The sequence below is a fragment of the Microcaecilia unicolor genome, chromosome 7 (genome assembly GCF_901765095.1).
Source record: "Microcaecilia unicolor chromosome 7, aMicUni1.1, whole genome shotgun sequence".
Classification (NCBI taxonomy): Eukaryota; Metazoa; Chordata; class Amphibia; order Gymnophiona; family Siphonopidae; genus Microcaecilia; species Microcaecilia unicolor.
Genome location: NC_044037.1, coordinates 50,085,457 through 50,091,456, shown reverse-complemented (window position 1 = coordinate 50,091,456; position 6,000 = coordinate 50,085,457).

Here is a 6,000-nt window from a genome sequence, read left to right as displayed (position 1 = left end):
GCACATAAGCGCACCACTTTACAGAATATGCTTAGCAAACTGTATGCATAAATTCTAATGCCAATTAGTGTCAATAATTGCTTGTTGTGGCAATTATCAGCACTGATTGGCTTGTTAAGATAATTAAACTGCCGGTTGTATTCTGAATGTGCACATGATTTGCATGCATAATTTTGGTTGCACTATATAGAATCCAGGTTATAATGCTTCTATTATTATTATTATTAACATTTGTATAGCGCTACCAGATGCACGTGCGCTGAACACCTGACATAGAGCTTACAATCTAAAAATATAATACAGACAAGACAAATTAAGGGCGAGGGAAGTACTGGGTGAGAAGGAACAAGGGGAGGCCAATTGAGTAGTGGCTAGGAGCCAAAAGCAGTGGTGAAAAGGTGGGGTTTCAGCATAGATTTGAAAACAGGTAGAGATGGAGCTAGACGTACATGCTCAGGAAGTCTATTCCAGGCATAAGGTGCCGTGAGGGAAAATGAACAAAGCCTGGAGTTAGCAGTAGAGGAGAAGGGGGACAACAAGAGAGATTTGTCCAGTGAGCGGAGGTCAAGGGGAGGAATGTAGGGAGAGATGAGAGTGGAGAGGTAATGGGGGACTGCAGAGTGGATGTATTTAAAGGTCAGTACGAGAAGTTTAAACTGAATGCGGAAGCAGACAGGGAGCCAGTGAAGTGACTTGAGGAGTGGGCTAGTGTGGGTATAACGATTTTGGCGGAAAATAAGTCGTGCTGCAGAATTTTGGACAGACTGGAGAGGAGAGAGATGGCTGAGAGGAAGACCAGTGAGAAGTAAATTGCAATAATCCAAACGAGAGGTGACAAGGGTTTGGATAAGGGTTCTGGTAGCATATTCAGAAAGGAAGGGGCAGATTTTGCTAATGTTGTAGATAAAGAAACAACAGGTTTTGCCGATCTGTTGAATATGCGCAGAGAAGAAGAGAGAGGAATCAAAGATGACTCCAAGATTGCGAGCCGAGGAGGCAGGGAGGATGTGAGAGCCATTAACAGAGATAGAGAATGGGGGAAGAGGGGAGGTGGATTTAGGGGGAAAAATGAGAAGTTCAGTTTTAGTCATGTTTAGCTTCAGATGGCGTTGAGACATCCAAGCAGCAATGTCAGACAAGTAGGATGAAATTTTGTCCAGGATTACGGTTGAGATTTCAGGGGTGGAGATGTAGATCTGAGAGTCATCTGCATAAAGATGGTATTGAAAGCCATGAGATGAAATCAGGGTACCAAGGGAAGAGGTATAGATGGAGAAAAGGAGGGGTCCAAGGACAGAACCCTGGGGGATACCAACTGAAAGCGGGATGGAAGTTGAAGAGGAACCGCCAGAGTGAACACTGAAAGTGTGAAGTGAGAGGTAAGAGGAGAACCAGGAAAGAACAGGGCCCTGGAATCCAATCGAGGATAGCATATCAAGGAGTATGGTGTGGTCGAAAGCAGCAGATAGGTCAAGAAGGATAAGGATAGAATAGAGACCTCTGGATTTAGCCAGCAGCAGGTCATTAGAGACTTTGGTAAGTGCAGTTTCAGTAGAGTGAAGAGGGTGGAAACCAGATTGGAGTGGGTCAAGAATAGGTTGAGAAGAAAGGAATACCCCCCTCCTTCCATCTTAGTTTGATGGAAGGAGGCTAGACTTGTCCAAGCTTTGTAAACACGGGCAGGAGCTCCCATTGCCTTGTTGCTTTTCCTCCTGCCTACTGGTACTGCTACTTTCCCACTGCTTGCTATTACTACAGTGATAAATGGAAAAGCAGAGCTTCCTGTTGAGTAGACAAACTAGGCAAGTGCCTAGGGTGGCAGCTTCTGGGACGGTAGCACAAACAGCTGTAGTGAAAGCAAAACAATAGCTCCTGATGGTTACACAAACTGAAAAGAACAATCACCACCTAGTTTTAACTACATTTTTAAATAGCTCATTTACCTGGCTAAATAGTCATATAATCTATTATATGGCTTTCAAAAATGACCCTCATTATCTATGTACATACAAAACAAAGTTTAATATTTAAAAGTGTGATGTCTATCTATGCATTTTTGCAGAATTGTTCTGGGATGAGTGATATTAGGATAATAATGATAAATTTTAATTTTGAAAATCCCGGGGGGGGGGGGGGGGGGGGGAGTCCAGGGTCATGAAACATAAGTGGGGGGAGGGGGAAGGACTGAAAGTATTCTTGCACTGGTGTGGCCTGTAACCCCTGTTCTAGTTCACTATACACTGAGTATGTAGGCCAACTTTTCAGAATAATTGGGGTCCGGGGTCTAAATCGGGTCCCTCTCAGCCGCTCAACGAGTTCATTTACCCTTTGCATTGGAACGGGCCTCTAGCTTGGAGACAACATTCACTTTCCAGAAGTCAATGCAAAACTGATTACTCCCATTCGGTTTTGGTATCAGCACAATAGGAGATGCCCAATTACTGATGGACTCTTCAATAACTCCCAACTTTAACATTTTCGCAACCACTTTCGTCACCACTTGCTGCCGGGCTTCTTGGATACGATAGGAACGCTGCTGGACTACCAATCCTGGTTCAGTGGAAAACACATCTTTGTTCTGGCATACCAACTGCTCTTGGTCAGCCTTCTGCAAAACACCAAGCTGGTTACTAAATGGGACTTACATGGGTTCGGAGTCTATCGGGACCTCTGGCCCAAAGTTGTCTCTTTGAACTAAGGCTGCTGTCATGCAGACCCACTTCTTCAACAAGTTGACATGGAAGACCTTTGCCTTGTTCCTTTTGTCTGGTTGAGATCCCCTATAGTTTTTTTTTGTTACATTTGTACCCTGCGCTTTCCCACTCATGGCAGGCTCAATGTGGCTTACATGGGGCAATGGAGGGTTAAGTGACTTGCCCAGAGTCACAAGGAGCTGCCTGTGCCTGAAGTGGGAATTGAACTCAGTTCCTAAGTTCCCCAGGACCAAAGTCAACCACCCTAACCACTAGGCCACTCCTCCACTCCACAGGTCCTGTTCTTTCTACCACTTCATAATGCTCTTGCCACTTGTATAACAGCTTACTTTCAGAAGAGGCTAAAAGGACTAGGACTCTATCTCCCAGCTGGAAGGTTCGTTGAATGGCCTTCTGGTTGTAGGCTCAGGCTTGACCCACTTTAGTCTTCTCTAGGCAAAGCTTGGTGGCCTCACTGGATTTCTTTAGCTTCGTTTGCATGGTGAGCACATATTCACCCAAGTTTATCCCTGGGCTGAGTTCCTCTTCACATGCTTCTCGAACCATATTCAGGATTCATCTAAGCCTTCTCCTGTACAACAGTTAAACGGAGAGAATCCTGTTGAACTCTGGGGCATTTCCCAGATGGTGAACAGTATATACAGGAGTTAAGAATCTCAGTTTTTCCCACCTTCGGCCACAAACCTTTTCAGCATCTGTTTCAGTGTCTTATTGAAGCATTCTACCAAACTGTCTGTCTGTGGTTGGAACACTGATGTCCACACAGTTTTAACTTTGAGCAAGGCACTTCTTCATCATGTTCCACAATGCAATGGCCTCTGGATAGCGAGTGGCATAATCCAAAATAACCAGGATATACTTATGACCCCGGGTGGTGCATTCCAGGGGTCCCATGAAGTCCATTGCTATTTGTTCAAATGGGGTGTCAACAAGGGGCATGGGCATGAGAGGGACAGGTGGGACCCTCACCGGACTATTCAACTGGCAGGTTGGGCAGGACTGGCAAAAGAGTTCCTCTTGCTTAAATGTCCCTGGCCAGAAAAAGCAGGTTAAAATCCATTCCCTGGTCTTCTCCTCCCCTAGGTGACCACCTAGCAAGTAACTATGGGCTAGCTGCATAACTTGCCTATGGTAGGGCTGGGGTACTAACAGCTGCTCTACCTCTTCCCCCTCCAGGGTTCCCCTGGCCACCCGATACAGCAAGTCATACCTTATTACAAAATAGGGGGGGTGCTACCTTAGTGGGGTTCTGGTTACCCATGGGATTTCCATCCACTTAAACAACCCTAGCTCAGGCTGCTCTAAGGGACTCATTCTCTGACTGCGCTCTTTTGAAATTCCCCTCAGCTCCCTTACTACTCCATTCGGGTAGATTGTCTGATCTATCATCTTCCTCTTGCTCTGGATCTCCGTCTAAGGCAGCTCCTAGATTCAGAGTGCACCGTAGCTCTAACCTCCGCTGGAGGCGGGGCTTAGGCAACTTTGGGTTTTCGATGTATAAAACGTAAAGATCTCAGGAAAAGACTCCTCCTCTTTCTTTGGGCGATCGATCAGCCGGGCCCAAATCCTAGACCAAAATCACTGTGTAAGATAGGCAAGGCCATTACCTCCAGATGAGATTGCCCAACAGGTGTTTTACAGGACACTTGAGCCATCGGATACCATCTCTGGTCCCCATGTACACAGGCCAGGGTCACAGTTCTCTTGTAGTTCAGTTGTAACAGGTTGAGTACCTCTCTCTGTACAAGGGTCTTGACACTGCCAGAGTCTTCTAGTGTTTGATACGAGTATCCTTCTAGCTCCATTTGTAATACACAATTTCTATTTCCTGGAGAGACAGCTTCCACAAAATTGTAGTTAGACAGGGACTTTTCTTAAGGGTGAGGGACAGTGTTCTATAAACCCCATTACGATGTGGTAAATTTAAAAAAGCGAAGATGTGCATATTTTCCTTTTAAAAATTGGTATAACTTATGTGCCTTCCTGCTGTACCGATTAGATGACCTGTTATAAAATTCCCTGTTCAGGGATAATTTTATACGTGAAGAGTATGTGGAATTGTATTTTATAGACACTTATAAATGTATCTAGTATTCATGCATAAAAGTAGATGTTCAGAAAATAATTATGACCATTATTACATGATCTAGGTGCTCACAAGTGCAGAGAATATCCAGAATAGACTGGGGTGGGGTATCAGTACTTATGCAAATATTATATAAAATACACTCTAATTTATCAAATCTTATGGGCACATACGTGTGCACAGAATTACTTCTGCCTTTGAGTAAGCATAGGGGCTCTTTTATCAAGCGGCGGCAGGGCTACTGCATGGCAAAATAGTACTACTGTCGGACATGACAAGTTGCCCGGCAGTAGTTTTGTTTTTGCCTCATGCCATTTCCCGCACCAGAAAATAATTTATTTTCTAGCAGGGGGTGGGGGTGGGGGGAGAGAGGCAGGGAACAGGCGTGCCTGGTTGTAATGGGCAGCACTGCACCCTGCCAGATTAATACCGGATTAGCACGTGAGCCCTTACCGCCTGCTAAATAGGAGATGGTAAGGGTTCAGGCAGTAAATAGCCTTCCCCCCCCCCCCCCCACTGTGATTATACATTAAAAAAAAGTGCAAATAGGCATATTTTCAAAGCACTTAGCCTTCCAAAGTTCCATAGGTTTCTATGGAACTTTGGAAGGCTAAGTGCTTTGAAAATATGCCCGATGTAAGTGATTCAAGTTGTATCTTGAGTCACTTATGTCACTTTTCACTTTTTTATGTATAATTTTTTTTCTATATTGACATCAGCTCATCACTCTTTATGTAATACATTTTATCCATTGCATGGCTAGTGATTTATTAATTTATTATTTTAATGTAAAATAGTATGTATGTTATTGATTTAATTGTATTTTGATAATGTATTTTTATGTTTCTTTGTTAGACCCCTGACACAGGCGTGTATGTATGCCAAAACATACACTGTTCCAGTCCTGAAGGCCCTTTTGTGCTTTTTTTTTGTGTTTGTGTGTGTACTGCCCCTTCTACTTTGGAAAGAGACTATTCAGTCAGCAGCAGTGGCACGGTCAATGCGAGGAGAGCTGGAAGATGTATTAGCTAGCATTCACAGGACCTAGTGCACTGCTATTGTAACCTTGCCCTCCCCCCAACAAAAAAAATTAAACCTGCCTATACCACTGTTCTAAAATAGATGCAACATCTGTGCCTGTGAGTCTCAGTCTATTAATATTAGTTTGTTGGGCCTTTCCTGTACAAGCCTTCTTTTGTT